We start from the raw sequence: 14,992 nt of genomic DNA on the forward strand, positions 1-14,992 counted from the left end.
CTCTATTCCTCCCTCCCTCTCTCCCTCCCATTCTCATCTCCTCCCTTCCTCCCTCCCTTCTTCCATTCCTCATCATCTATTCCTTCCCTCCTTCCTTCTCCATCCCTCCCTTCCTCATCTCCTATATCTCTCTCCCTCTGTCCCTCCCTCCCTTCCTCCCTCCCTCCTCCTTCCTCCCTACCCCCTCCCATTCTCACCTCCTCCCTTCCTCCCTCCCTCCCTCCTTCCATTCCTCATCCTCTATTCCTTCCCTCCTTCCTTTTCCATCCTTACCTTTCTCATCCCCTGTCCCTCCCTCCGTCCCTCCCTTCCTTCCTTCTTCCCTCCCTCATCCTCTATTCCTTCCTTCCTCCCTCCCTCCCATTCTCATCTCCTTCCTTCCCCCTTCCCTCCCTCCATTCCTCATCCTCTATTCCTCCCTCCCTCCCTCCCTCCCTCCCTCCCATTCTCATCTCCTTCCTTCCCCCTTCCCTCCCTCCATTCCTCATCCTCTATTCCTTCCTTCCTTCCTTCCTTCTTTTTCCTCCCTCCCTCCCTCCCTCATCCTCTATTCCTTCCTCCCTCCCATTCTCATCTCCTCCCTCCTACCCTCCCTTCCTTCCTGTGTTCTAATCTTCCAACATCGTATTCCTTGCATTCTTCCACCAATTGTCCTCCATTGTGTTTTCGGTTTGACATTACAAGAATGTAAAGAGACTAAATTCGAGACCGTTCAAGGCGCGGAAGGTGGCAAGGCGCCTTGCTTTTAATCCCCCACTGCATTGTGGTGAAATATAACCCCCTTGGGGGGAATTACTGCAAATAATTGGGTGTGGGAAGCCCAACAGCGTCATTTGTCTTCAGGCAAATCCTAGATAGAACTTCCCCCCTGGAGAATCCACAACTCAGCATGACACAAATTGAAAAATGTTCTCCTTCTCCCAGCCCGTGAGCATGGATGTTGCTCAGTGCTCGGTAGCGATCCTGGACAAGTCAGAACAAGCTCTGCCCTGAACTGACGTGACTTGAATGATTTCGAGCATTCCTGGACCGTGCTAAAAAAAAAAAAAAACTGAATTAGTCTCTTGTAAGGTGAACGGACATTGTAGCTTTTCTGTTAGCCTATATTTCTCCCGGCAATCTTAATTCCGATTTGTGATTCATCTAGCCCCGCCTTTCTCATGATGTGGTCATCTTGGCTGCCCCCCTCCCCCAAATATGGGAGATCTTTTCGCCTTCTGCTTCTGTTTACCTGTTTACCTGCCTTCTTTTCTTTACTTCTGGTACGAATGAAAAGGCGTCCCGATCCTTGTTGTGGAAGCTGTAAGTCTGCCTCTGAATATTTCAGTAGGGCTAAACAGATCCCAGGGTTTAAATTTCAGTCTTTATTCGGAAGCCGGGAGGAGAACTAGATGCCCTTTGGAAAATAGAATTGTTTCTGGTCTGCCACTGGTGTTTCAGGCACCCTCTGATTCCATCTTTTCTGACAGAACAATTTACCGTGGAACGACTTGCCTCCAGAAGTTGTGAATGCTCCAACACTGGACATTTTTAGGAAGAGATTAGATAACCGTTTGTCTGAAGTGGTGTAGGGTTTCCTGCCTAAGCAGGGGGTTGGACTAGAAGACCTCCAAAGTCCCTTCCAGCTCATTCTATTCTATTCTATTCTATTCTATTCTATTCTATTCTATTCTATTCTATTCTATTCTATTCTATTCTATTCTATTCTATTCTATTCTATTCTATTCTATTCTATTCCATTCCATTCCATTCCATTCCATTCCATTCCATTCCATTCTATTCCTTATTCTATTCTCCTTCCTTCTTTCCTTCTCCTTCTCCCTCTTCTCTTCTCCTCTCCTCTCCTCCCCTCCCCTCCCCTCTCTTCTCTTCTTCCCTTCCCTTCTCTCTTCTCTTCTCTTCTCTTCTCTTCTCTTCTCTTCTCTTCTCTTCTCTTCTCCTCTCCTCTCCTCTCCTCTCCTCTCCTCTCCTCTCCTCTCCTCCCTTCCCTTCCCTTCCCTTCCCTTCCCTTCCCTTCCATTCCATTCCACTCCACTCCATTCTTTTCCATTCCATTCTCTCTTCTCTTCTCTTCTCTTCTCTTCTCTTCTCTTCTCTTCTCTTCTCTTCTCTTCTCTTCCCTTCCCTTCCCTTCCCTTCCCTTCCCTTCCCTTCCCTTCCCTTTTCTATTCTCTCTCTTGTAGTTCTGATTTATCATTTTTAATCAGTTTTTTTGAAGATGGGCTGGTGAGCTGCAAATGTAGGTACTATTGGGTGTCAAGCCTTGGCTTTTATTGGATGTCAGAAGCGTCAGTTTCAGAGATGAACGTTGCCGGGGTTTCTGGTGTTTTTCTGCACTGTGGTTTTGATGGTTCCAGCCAACAGTTTCATGTTCTTCAACGTACATGGACATATTTCCTCCAGTTTGTCTTGGAGACAGACAACCTTCTTTCTGATTGCTTCCTAAAAAGACACTGCTGTTTGGGCGAAATAAAACAAAACAAAACAGACCTTAATGCGTAAGATGTATAAAGTAAAATATATAATGTATAAGAACTACGTAATATTGTTGATAATGTGAGTAGATGTGAGTAGATATTATTATAACTCAATCAATGGTATAATATAGGATAGTGAACTATATAAGTAGAATTATGTAAATGTGAATATTATGGGTGATATTGCTAATGATTTGGAAATGCTGTAATGAGTGAAAATTTGTGTTTTGTGTTTTAAATGTTGAATATATATATATATATATATATATATTTGTTTAGGAATTGTCCTAAAGATGCGAGTTCCAGGTGTAGTTATAGAAGAAACGATAGATATCACGATCTCTGGAACGTTTAAAAGTTTTAAAAAAATTTATTTTAAAACTTGTGCTAAGCTTTCGTCGGCCCCTACCGACTTCGTCAGAGTATATATTTGTTTTCGTAGATTTTGATGGGTACAGGTATGCAAATCTTGGCATATTTGGGTCTTTTCCCGTGTAAGATTGAGAGTATCTTAGTCATCTTCAGGCTGGTGTCTTTGGCTTCGTTGCACAAGCACAAAGCCGAAGACACCAGCCTGAAGATGACGAGTAAGACCTCGTCGAAACATCGCCAAGATACTCTCAATCTTACACGGGAAAAGACCCAAATACGCCAAGACTTGCATATATATATATATATATATATCACTGATAAAGAAATAAAGGGAGATTAGTATAGATCTATTTCAAGCTATTTAGCTCTCATCAGTTAGCCATACCCTTACTTGGATTTTAACTGGGGCTTCCTGCATGTTAGGCAGTTGTATTAACCTCTGAGCCACAAGTTCTCCTCCCTTCATCAGCTTGAGCTGGGAGAGAGATTAAGTGTTTTTCTATTGAGACACCTGGTCTACCCCAGCATGTGGGAGCTCCAATCCAGGAGCCCTCAAGCAGTCGCATTCACGGCAAACCTTTTTATACCAAATTTATATTTCGCTGATAAAGAAATAAAGGGAGATAGTATATATATATAAACAGACCTCAATACTCAAATGTGTTTTTCTTTCATTGGGTGAGGAAAATTGAAAACCCAGGCATGCTATTCTGGCAGGGCAGGCAAGGAAGGGAATATAAATATCAAACGTGCAAAGATTTCCAGCAGAGCGTTCAGAGAAGAAAGCCAAAACCAGCATGAAACAGGAATAGCAATTGGAGCCCAGCCTAGATGGTTAAGGATGGCCGACTCTTCAAACACTTTGCTAAAGTTAGCTCCTGATGCCCTGAAGCTGTGAAGTCCGGGCCAAGACGTGGTCCCTTGCACAGCTTCAACAACCAACAGAATAAGAAGAGCAGACTAGGAGGGGGACCTTGGAGGTCTTCTAATCCATCCCCTTGCTGAAGCAGGAAACCCTACCTACCACTATTCCGGAGAATTGGCTGCCCAGTCTCTTCTTAAAAACTGTTGTGGCCCGCCAGCAGCCTGCGGAGCTGGCAGCAGAATCGGACAGTGAGGAGGCTGGGGAGGAACATGAGCCAGTCCTGGAGTCTGGGGAAGGCTCGGACAAGGGCTCTGCGTCAGAGGCAGAGAAAGGGCCATCTGGGAGGTATGTGCTGCCTCCAGAGCCTCCAGAGTCGGATCTCAGCGAGGCAGAGTAACAGGGGGAGCCTGTTCCCAGTGCGCGCATGCGCAGAGCTACCAGAAGGCAAGAACAGCTAAAACAAAAGGGACGACTCAGGAATAGGGCTTGGAGATGATTGGTCCCCCCCATAAGGCTTAAAAGAGGAGCAAAGGCACGTGGGCCTTTGCAGGAAGCAACGTTGTTAATTCTGTGCAGTTTAAAGTCTGAAGCTCTGTTTGATCCTGGACTCCGTGTGGCTTTGCCAATTAGGCCTTTGGCAGCGTGTCAAGGGAGATAAAGGTGGGTGATTATCAGCCTTATCCCGAAGGACTCTTTACAACTACTTGGGACTCATCTGTGAATGAACAGAACTCACAGCTGTTAAAATAAAACAGGTTTTTGGGACGTGTGTTTTACTGACTCGGGAAGCCTAGATCAGAAGAAAAACCTCCTGTGTTGGAGCATCCACAGCTTCTGAAGGCAAGCCGTCCCGCTGGTTAATTGTTCTCACTGTGGGGTCCTTGGTACTGTCTGAGCTTGACTGTTTTCTTGCAGATCCTTCCTTCTAGCATTGATGATGTTACCTAGTTAGATAATGAAACAACTGCAAGGAAACCACAAAACTCCGAGAGCACAGTTCAACTCTGAGCTACCAATATTACCTTCTATTAGAATACAAACTTTTTATGGGTCTCCATTCCTCCTCAATTGCTTTTTCCATCTTTTGCACCAAGACGGAGATAAGGAATTTGGGATATTTTTTTAAACTACAGTGTCAAAGGCAATCGAGAATTGCCATTCCACAATTTTTTTCTTCCCTGTTCTTCTCGTTTTCAACCTTAAAAAAAAGAACGGTGAACAATCGCCAAAATCGTTCCAAAAAAAAAAAAAAAAAGAGTACAAATAAATGACCATCTTTCTCGTTTTCAGGTTGGAAATGAGTTGCCATCCAGACAACCTGCAGCGACACAGAAAACATTGGAGCAAATCCTTTTTCTAGAAGAAAGAATCTGGGTGTTTTGGTCTAATGTCATCAGCCTAAATCGAGTGAATCACCGTTGCGGGTTTTTGGTAAGTCATCCACGTTTTGTATTGGGTTTGTTGGTTTGGTTTCCAGACCTCCTTGATGATCTTGGAGATAAAAGATGAAAGACAATATTTAGTGTAAGGACCAGGGGTGAAATGCTCCCGGTTCGGACCGGATTGCCCAATCCGGTAGCGATGGCGGCAGATGGTTCGGAGAACCGATACAAAAATCCCTGTGCCCCCATACCCAGTGCCCAGCTGAGCCGTGTGATCATCAGAGGCTTCTTTTTTTTTAACTTTTAAAAACATTTTTTCTATAACCTCTTCGGCCGAAAAAATGCTTTTAAAAGTAAAAAAAAAAACCCTCTGATGATCGTGCGGCTCAGCTGGGATCGTCAGAGGCTTTTAAAAGCATTTTTTCTACAACCTCTTTGGCCGAAAAGGTTGTAGAAAAAAAAAATGCCGTTAAAAGCCTCTGACGATCCCAGCTGAGTTGCCTGATCGTCAGAAGCTTTTAAAAGCATTTTTTTCTGCAACCTCTTAAGGTGGTAGAAAAAATGCTTTTAAAAGTTAAAAAAAAAAAAAAAGTTGGCCACACCCACCCAGTCACATTAACCCCCCCCCCCCCCCCAAGCCATGCCCACAGAACCGGTAGTAACAAATTTACTGATTATAAATCTGGGGCAACCATGACCTGGATGGCTGAGAACCTCTAAAGCAGGAGTCAGCAACCTGCGGCTCTGGAGCCGCATGTGGCTCTTTCACCCCTCTGCTGCAGCTCCCTGTCACTCAAAATATGCGTCACAACCGCCAGTGTGCGACACATGATTTATTGAGCTTTTCAACCCCCCAGTAGGCTAACCATGGATAAATGCAAGAAAAGAAAAGTTTCAGAAGAAAACAGAACGTTTAATTCAACTACAGATGCTAGTTTTGTGGCTGCTCCAGAAATAGTCAGGCACGGGAAGGGTTTTGTGGCTCCCGGTGTTTTCTTTTCTGTGGGAAACAGCAAAGTTGAAATGGCTTTTTGAGTGTATTTTTTTTATTATTTATTTATTTATTTTTATATGCCGCCCTTCTCCGGAGACTCAGGGCGGCTTACAATGCGTTAAGCAATAGCCTTCATACTTTTGTATATTTTTATACAACGTCAGCTTATTGCCCCCACAATCCGGGTCCTCATTTTACCCACCTTAGAAAGGATGGAAGGCTGAGTCGACCTTGAGCCTGGTGAGAATTGAACTTGCAGTAATTGCAGGCAGCTGGATGTTAAATGCTGCCTAAGTAGGAGGCATTAGCCTCCTACGCAACTCAGGCTCTATATAGGTATAAGGTTGCAGCCTCTGCTCTAAAGTCTCTTCGCCCTCATCCTACACCTGAGCCACAGATATTCGCCACTCCTGCAGAGCAGCTGGATTTCTGTGTGCAAAGGGACACTGCCAGACGGGCACTGCCAGCAAACCTCTTCTTTATCCTTGGCCATTAAGCATGCAGCCTGCGAAGGCTCTCTTACCTGGTAGTTACTAGGCAACTGTAGAATTTACCGTGTTGGGTGACAGCTGTTGGGTAAATGCACGGAAGCCTAAATGGAAGGGGAATTGGCCAGAGTGGGAGAGGAGATTGCAATCGATATCCATAAAAAAAAATTGGGAAAGGAGAAGGCAAGGGTCACTTTGCTGGGAGTGCCTTGGAGGGAGCTTTTGGGCGGTGGGGGCTGGGGTCATTTGGCTAATTATTTTGTTAAATTCATTCATTCATTTCCCGCCTTTGCTATTTTGCAAACGGCTCGAGGCGGCAAACGTACGCAACTCTCTTTCTCTTTATTTTCCGCACGACGACAAGAACTTTGTGAGGTGGGTTGGGCTGGGCTGAAAGAGAGGGACTGGCTCAGAGTCACCTGGCTGGCTTTTGATGCTAAAGCAGGACTAGAACTCACCGTCTCCCTGGTGATTGGCCCACAATCACTCAGCTAGCTTTTAGGCCTGACGGGGGAACTAGAACTCACTTTTCTCCTGGTGGTTGGCCCAAAGTCACTCAACCTGCTTTGAGGCCCAAGGCAAGATTAGAACTCACTGTCTCCTGGTAATTGGCCCAAAGTCACTGAGCTAGCTTTCATGCCTGAAGAGGGAACTAGAACTCACCGTTTCCTGGTAATTGGCCCAAAGTCACCCAGCTAGCTTTCATGCCTGAAGAGGGAACTAGAACTCACCGTCTCCTGGTGATTGACCTATAGTCACCCAGCTAACTTTCATGCCTTAAGACAGAACTAGAACTCACTGTCTCCTGGTAATTGGCCCAAAGTCACCCAGGCAGCTTTCATGTCTAAGGCGGAACTAGAATTCACCATCTCCTGGTGATTGACCTATAGTCACCCAGCTAGCTTTCATGCCTGAAGACAGAACTAGAACTCACCGTTTCCTGGTAATTGGCCCAAAGTCACCCAGCTAGCTTTCATGCCTAAGGTGGAACTAGAACTCACCGTCTCCTGGTGATTGACCTATAGTCACCCAGCTAGCTTTCATGCCTTAAGACAGAACTAGAACTCACTGTCTCCTGGTAATTGGCCCAAAGTCACCCAGGCAGCCTTCATGCCTAAGGAGGGACTAAAACTCACCCTCTTCTGATGAATGACCCATAGCCACCCAGCCATTTTTCATGGATAAAGCAGGACTAGAACTCACAATCTCCCACTTTCTAGCCTGGTGCCTTAATCAGTGGACCAAACTGACTCTAGAGGTCATCAAGTAACTTTTCTACGGTTGCTTCAATTCTTCTTCTCCTTCTTCTCCTCCCGTGCTCTGCTCTACAGCTGTCCTACCTTGCATGACCCCTATGGATATCTCTTGAGGACTAGAGACTTTCCTATTGTGGGTCCCACCAGCTGCACACACAAAGCAGGGCCTTTTCTGTGTCAGTCCCTAGGACCATGGTGGCGTGCCACAGGTGGCATGCAGAGCCCTCTCTGTGGGCACGTGCACCGTTGCCAGATGCCAGATGCTCTTCCGGTTTCCGGTGTGCGCATGCGCCTGGTCTTCGCGCGCACTGGAGCGCCAGATACCCGAAGACCATCTGGCCAGTGCGCCTGCATGCATGTGCACCGGCCACCTGGTCTTTGGGTTTCTGGCGCTCCGGTGCGCACGGATACATACAAGCACACAAGTTCCGGTTTGGGCACTCGGTGCCGAAAAGATTCACCATCACTGCCCTAGGAAATAGGAACGTGGAGCTCCTTTCCATAGGATCTAGCAGAAAGTTAGCTCCGAACCCACTGAGATAGTAGAGAAACAGTAGGCAAACAGGTAGTTTCACCTATTTGTCTTTAAATAATATTAAAAACCTTAAACAAGAACGCTCCAGCAAAGAAACAAAACCCTCCATCACATTTCAGGGTTGACGTGCGCGTTTGTAGCCCATGTTTATGGAAGGCTGTCGTTGGCTTCCGTGAAATTGTGAAGAGGAGCAGATGTGTTGTGTGTTTGCTTTAGCACCTCCGGTAAATATTTGGTCCATTCAGTTGAGTGTTTTTAAGGGAATCTACAACATGAGCAACCTGCAAACGTGGTTTTTTTTTTTTTTCCCCTTAATGTTTACACATGCTTTTTTTCCGCCGGGTTTTCCGAACACGGAATCGGAACTTTGTGTGAGAAGATGTTTAAGCAGGCAGCGAGCCTTTTTGAGCAACGCTGTTTCTGGAAGTCTTGGAAAACGCATTGCCATAAAATTACTCAGCTGAATAGGAAGAGGCATTTTATCACATCTGGATTTATAGCAGGAGAGTTGAGGCGGAGAGTTTTCTGCAGTGGGCTGTGAGTATAACCTTGGGAGACAGGAGGAAGAGCTACAGCCTGGACCAATCTGATATGTTACTGTATGGAACTGTCATTGTCCCGTTACTTCAGCCTGTCCCACCCATTCAGGCAGGGAAGGTGTGTTTTTATTCTTTTAATAATTTTATTGTACACCATCCAGAGTTCCTCTGTGGGGGAGATGGACAGTTCTTAAATCAGGTGATAGATGAGGGGGGGTGGTTGGATGGCTGGCTGGCTGGCTGGCTGGCTGGATGGATGGATGATAGGATGATAGGATGATAGAAGATACATATGGATGGAGATAAGATAGATATGGATGGAGACTGATGGAGAAATGAGAGAAAGAAATGGATGGAGATAGATAAGGAGATAGAGAAAGAGAAATGGCTGGAGATTATGGATGGATGGATGGATAGATAGATAGATAGATAGATAGATAGGGATGGATGGATAGATAGATAGATAGATAGATAGATAGATAGATAGATAGATGATAGATAGATAGATAGATAGATAGATAGATAGATAGATAGACAGATAGATATGGATGGATGGATGGATGGATGGATGGATGGATGGATGGATGGATGATAGGATAATAGAAGATACGTATGGCTGGAGATAAGATAGATATGGATGGAGACTGATGGAGAAATGAGAGAAAGAAATGGATGGAGATAGATAAGGAGATAGAGAAAGAGAAATGGCTGGAGATTATAGATGGATGGATAGATAGATAGATAGATAGATAGATAGATAGATAGATAGATAGATAGATACAGCTGGATGGATGGATGGATGGATGGATGGATGGATGATAGGATAATAGAAGATATATATGGTTAGAAATAAGATAGATATGGATGGAGATTGATAGAGACAGCTGAGAGAGAGAGAAATGCAGATAGATAAAGAGAAAATAGAGAGATGGATGGAGACAATAGATAGACAGACAGACAGAGACAGGAGACATTTGAGTCCAAAGCAGGAATGAGGATGGAGAAAGCATCTCCAATGTGACCCTCATTCTCTGGAACATAAAAACTGGGGGAGGGAGGAGTGTTTTCAGGCTTTCCAGATTCCGTTACTGTAACCTTACATTAAGAGTAGCATTGTAGTATTTATGGGGTCTAGTCTGGATTTAAGGTCTGTAAATTGCTGTATTCCCCCACCAGTCAAACTTCTTCAACAGGCCCCGTCAAATACATGATGGACCTTTGAATGATGGCATCCGTCTATATCAACTGAGTTGATGCCCCCATTTTCCTTCTAAGCAAATTGGTGTGATCGCCGGATGCAATCCTTTGACAAGCTTAAGCCAAATATACCATGTCAGATCTTCATTAAGAGCCTTGGCAAGAGACATTAGTTCAGAGAGGGGAAACATTCTGCGAGCAAATGATGTTGCAGACCTGAAATTTAATAAAATTGAGACTAATTCGGTTTGTACCAAATTTGTTGTTTATTGTTGTTAGTTGCGAAGTCGTGCCCGACCCATCGCAACCCCATGGACAATGTTCCTCCAGGCCTTCCTGTCCTCTACCATCTCCCGGAGACCATTTAAGCTCATGCCGACTGCTTCAGTAACTCAATCCAGCCACCTCGTTCTCTGCCGTCCCCTTCTTCTTTTGCCCTCAATCGTTCCCAGCATTAGGCTCTTCTCCAGTGAGTCCTTCCTTCTCATTAGGTGGCCAAAGTATTTGAGTTTCATCTTCAGGATCTGGCCTTCTAAAGAGCAGTCAGGGTTGATCTCCGCTAGGACTGACGATCACCTTGCAGTCCAAGGGACTTGCAGGAGTCCCCTGGATCGATAGATTGATCTATTTATTGTTGTTATTAGTTGCAAAGTCGTTTCCGACCCATCGCGACTCCATGGACAATGTTCCTCCAGGCCTTCCTGTCCTCTACCATCCCCCAGAGACCATTTAAGCTCATGCTGACTGCTTCGGTGACTCCATCCAGCCACCTCATTCTCTGCCGTCCCCTTCTTCTTTTGCCCTCAATCTTTCCCAACATTAGGCTCTTCTCCAGTGAGTCCTTCCTTCTCATTAGGTGGTCAAAGTATTTGAGTTTCCTCTTCAGGATCTGACCTTCTAAAGAGCAGTCAGGGTTGATTTCCTCTAGGACTGACCGGTTGGATCGCCTTGCAGTCCAAGGGACTCGCAGAAGTCCCTTGGATTGATCTACCTATCTATCTATCTATCTATCTATCTATCTATCTATCTATCTATCTATCTATCTATCTATCTATCTGTCGTTGTTGTTGTTGTTAGTTGTGAAGTTGTGTCCGATCCATTGTGACCTCATGGACAACATTCCTCCAGGCCTTCCTGGCCTCTACCATCCTCTGAAGTCCATTTAAGCTCATGCCGACTGCTTCAGTGACTCCATCCAGCCACCTCGTTCTCTGCCGTCCCCTTCTTCTTTTGCCCTCAATCTTTCCCAACATTAGGCTCTTCTCCAGTGAGTCCTTCCTTCTCATTAGGTGGTCAAAGTATTTGAGTTTCCTCTTCAGGATCTGACCTTCTAAAGAGCAGTCAGGGTTGATTTCCTCTAGGACTGACCGGTTGGATCACTTTGCAGTCCAAGGGACTCGCAGAAGTCCCTTGGATTGATCTATCTACCTACCTACCTATCTATCTATCTATCTATCTATCTATCTATCTATCTATCTATCTATCTATCTATCTATCTATCTGTCGTTGTTGTTGTTGTTGTTAGTTGTGAACCATTGTGACCTCATGGACAACATTCCTCCAGGCCTTCCTGGCCTCTACCATCCTCTGAAGTCCATTTAAGCTCATGCCGACTGCTTCAGTGACTCCATCCAGCCACCTCCTTCTCTGCCGTCCCCTTCTTCTTTTGCCCTCAATCTTTCCCAACATTAGGCTCTTCTCCAGTGAGTCCTTCCTTCTCATTAGATGGCCAAAGTATTTGAGTTTCCTCTTCAGGATCTGGCCTTCCAAAGAGCATCCAGGGTTGATCTCCTCTAGGACTGACCGGTTGGATCACCTTGCAGTCCAAGAGACTCGCAGGAGTCTTCTCCAGCACCAGAGTTCAAGGGCCTCAATTCTTTGGCGCTCAGCCTTCCTTATGCTCCAACTTTACTTAGCTTTAATTCTGGAGAGGAGAACATATGAAGTGCGTGTTTTGCCCATCCTTCCAGGTAGACAAGACAGAAAACAAGACCAGTTGAGCTAATTCTATTTTATTGTAAGGCTACATTAACAGAATCTTGCAATTCTCACACCATCATCTTTACAAGCAATAACTTAGGGAAAATCTGTTCTGAGCCTCTTTTTATCTCCACCCACCAGGCAGCTGTGGGCTACGTTATCCCTTATCTGACTGATATTACTTTCCTGGTTCTCCCAAAGGTGATTCTCACATGTTTTTACAATATTTCTCAATCTTGGCCACTTCCAGGGAATGTGGACTTCCAACTCCCAGAATTCTCATCCATGGAATCCATTGGCTATGGAATTGTGAGAGTTGAAGTCCGCTTACCAGGAAACAGCTGTGGTAGGGTAAATAGTGTATGAAGTGTATTTGTAGGGTAAATAGTGTATGTATAGAGCCTTGATAGTACAGTGGTCTACGCACCCTGTTATTAACACAGCTGCCTGCAATTTTCTGCTGGTTCGAATCTCTCCAAGGCTCAAGGTTGACTCAGCCTTCCATCCTTTCTAAGGTAGGTGAAATGAGGACCCAGTTTGTGGGGGCAATAAGCTGACTTTGTATAAATATACAAAAGGATGAAGGCTATTGCTTAACGCATTGTAAGCCGCCCTGAGTCTCCGGAGAAGAGCGGCATATAAATCAAATTAAAAAAAAAAAAAAAAGTGGTTGGTTATTTTTCACATTGTCTGTGTTTGTAGTTCTCATTGGTTGCACTTAATAGACGCCTGTACTTGGGCCGCATTGACAGTGACAAACTTTGAAACGGAAGGATACTGCTGGCATCAGTTTCCTGAAAGCCAAATTTCTGCATGTCATTCAAAATCAATGGCCTGGTTTTCCCTAACTAAAAGGGATGCGGTGGCTCAGTGGCTAAGACGCTGAGCTTGTCGATCGAAAAGTCGGCAGTTCTGCTGTTCGAATCCCTAGTGCCGCGTAATGGGGTGAGCTCCCGTTCCTTGTCCCAGCTTCTGCCAACCTAGCAGTTTGAAAGCAGGTAAAAAATGCAAGTAGAAAAATAGGGACCACCTTTGGTGGGAAGGGAACAGCGTTCCGTGCACCTTTGGCGTTGAGTCATGCCGGCCACATGACCACGGAGACGTCTTCGGACAGCGCTGGCTCTTCGGGTTTGAAACGGAGATGAGCACCCCCCCTAGAGTCGGGAACGACTAGCACATACTGTATGTGCAAGGGGAACCTTTACCTTTTTACCTTTCCCTAACTAGACCCAATTCCTTACTAGAGAGAAATCAGTTTGGCTGAGCAGCTATAGGGTGTGAGGTTTGGAGAAGGGGGCCTGTGCTTCATCTGCATGGCTTTTCTCACTGGTTTACCCCACCTCGAAGCGTTATTAAAAATTCATCTGCTTTCCTCTCTCGCCGATGTGCTTTTTCATTGTGAAAGCTGCCAACGTGGTTATGTCAGCGCCTCAACGCTGGCATAGAGAGCAGAGGAGAGAGATAAGCTCTGAACTTTTGCCTGCTAAATCCCTTTGAAGTCGGGTTGTCATGGAAATGAGGAGGGGGGACATTCCTGGGAAATGACGAGACAAGAAGTCTGGAGAATAGCCAATGAGAAGCAGAGATTTGGGGATCGGAAAGGGAGGGATTGGGGGGCAAAAGGTCAGTCTTGTCCGCATCGAGTCATGATCTGGTGGCTGTGCTCAATTAAAGAAAAGATTTCCTTAAAGATTGGCAGTTTGGAAATTCATTTATTTTGAGATAGCATCGAAGTCTGACAGGTTGAGGGGCAATTAAAAACAGGTATGTTAAAGCCATGTGATTTTGATCGGTTGGTTTTGCTGGCATAATGAATGCTTCTTCGGTTCTTTAGAGGGCGTTCGTGCCTAAGGGTGGGACTAGATCTCACTGTCTCTTTGTGGTAGACCTAAACTCACGCAGTCGGCTTTCAAGATTGAGGCGGAACTAGAACTCACCATCTCCTGGTGATTGGCCCAAGGTCATCCAGCCAGTTTTCATGCCTAAAGCAGTACTAGAACTCACCATTTTCTGTTGATTGGCCCAAGGTCACCCAACCGGCTTTAATGTCCAAGACAGGACTAGAACTCACTGTCTCCTGGTGATTGACCTAAACACACAGTTGGCTTTCAAGCCTAAGGTGAAACTAGAACTTACCATCTCCTTGGATCAAGTCACCCAGCCAGCTGTCATGCCTAAGGCGGGACTAGAACTCACTGTCTCCTGGTGATTGACCTAAACTCACACAGTTGGCTTTCATGCCTAAAGTGGAACTAGAACTCTCTATCTCCTGCTTTTTAGCCTGCTGCCTTAACTACTAGACCAAACTGGCTCACTTTTGTATAGTATTTGCAATCCAAAGTAAAACTCCTACTAGGAACTGCTTTAAGGGACCAGAGACCTGATGCCTTTTCATTCTATATATAAAGGTAAAGGTTCCCCTCGCACATATGTGTTAGCCATTCCCGACTCTAGGGGGCGGTGTTCATCCCCGTTTCAAAGCTGAAGAGCCAGACTGCCCACAGACGTCTCCGTGGTCATGTGGCCAGCATGACTCAATGCCAAAGGCGCATGGAACGCTATTCCCTTCCCACCAAAGGTGGTCTCTATTTTTCTACTTGCATTTTTTACCTGCTTTTGAACTGCTAGGTTGGCAGAAGCTGGGACAAGTAACGGGAGCTCACCCTATTATGCGGCACTAGGGATTCGAACCACTGAACTGCCAACCTTTCAATCTACAAGCTCAGCATCTTAGCCACTGAGCCACCACGTCCCTGTGTGTATGTGTATGTGTATGTGTATGTGTATGTGTATGTGTATGTGTATGTATATGTATATGTATATGTATATGTATATGTATATGTATATGTATATGTGTATATATGTATATATGTATGTAGGTCTTTGGTTATTCGGGTTTTCTCCCGC

General features: G+C 45.3%; 1 protein-coding gene across 10 annotated transcripts in view; it reads left to right on the top strand.

Annotated features, from left to right (window-relative positions):
• The window catches only part of RIMBP2 (RIMS binding protein 2), a 127,423-nt gene that overhangs the window by 16,054 nt on the left and 96,377 nt on the right, over positions 1-14,992 (top strand). For all 10 annotated transcript variants that reach the window (XM_034406130.3, XM_087880593.1, XM_034406133.3 and 7 more), the window contains one exon: positions 5,005-5,145. The gene's annotated coding sequence lies outside the window, so the exon portion shown is untranslated. Of the gene's footprint in view, positions 1-5,004; positions 5,146-14,992 lie in introns of those variants that run through there.

The sequence above is a fragment of the Pantherophis guttatus genome, chromosome 17 (assembly GCF_059756535.1).
Source record: "Pantherophis guttatus breed Tessera chromosome 17, ASM5975653v1, whole genome shotgun sequence".
NCBI classification, from domain to species: domain Eukaryota; kingdom Metazoa; phylum Chordata; class Lepidosauria; order Squamata; family Colubridae; genus Pantherophis; species Pantherophis guttatus.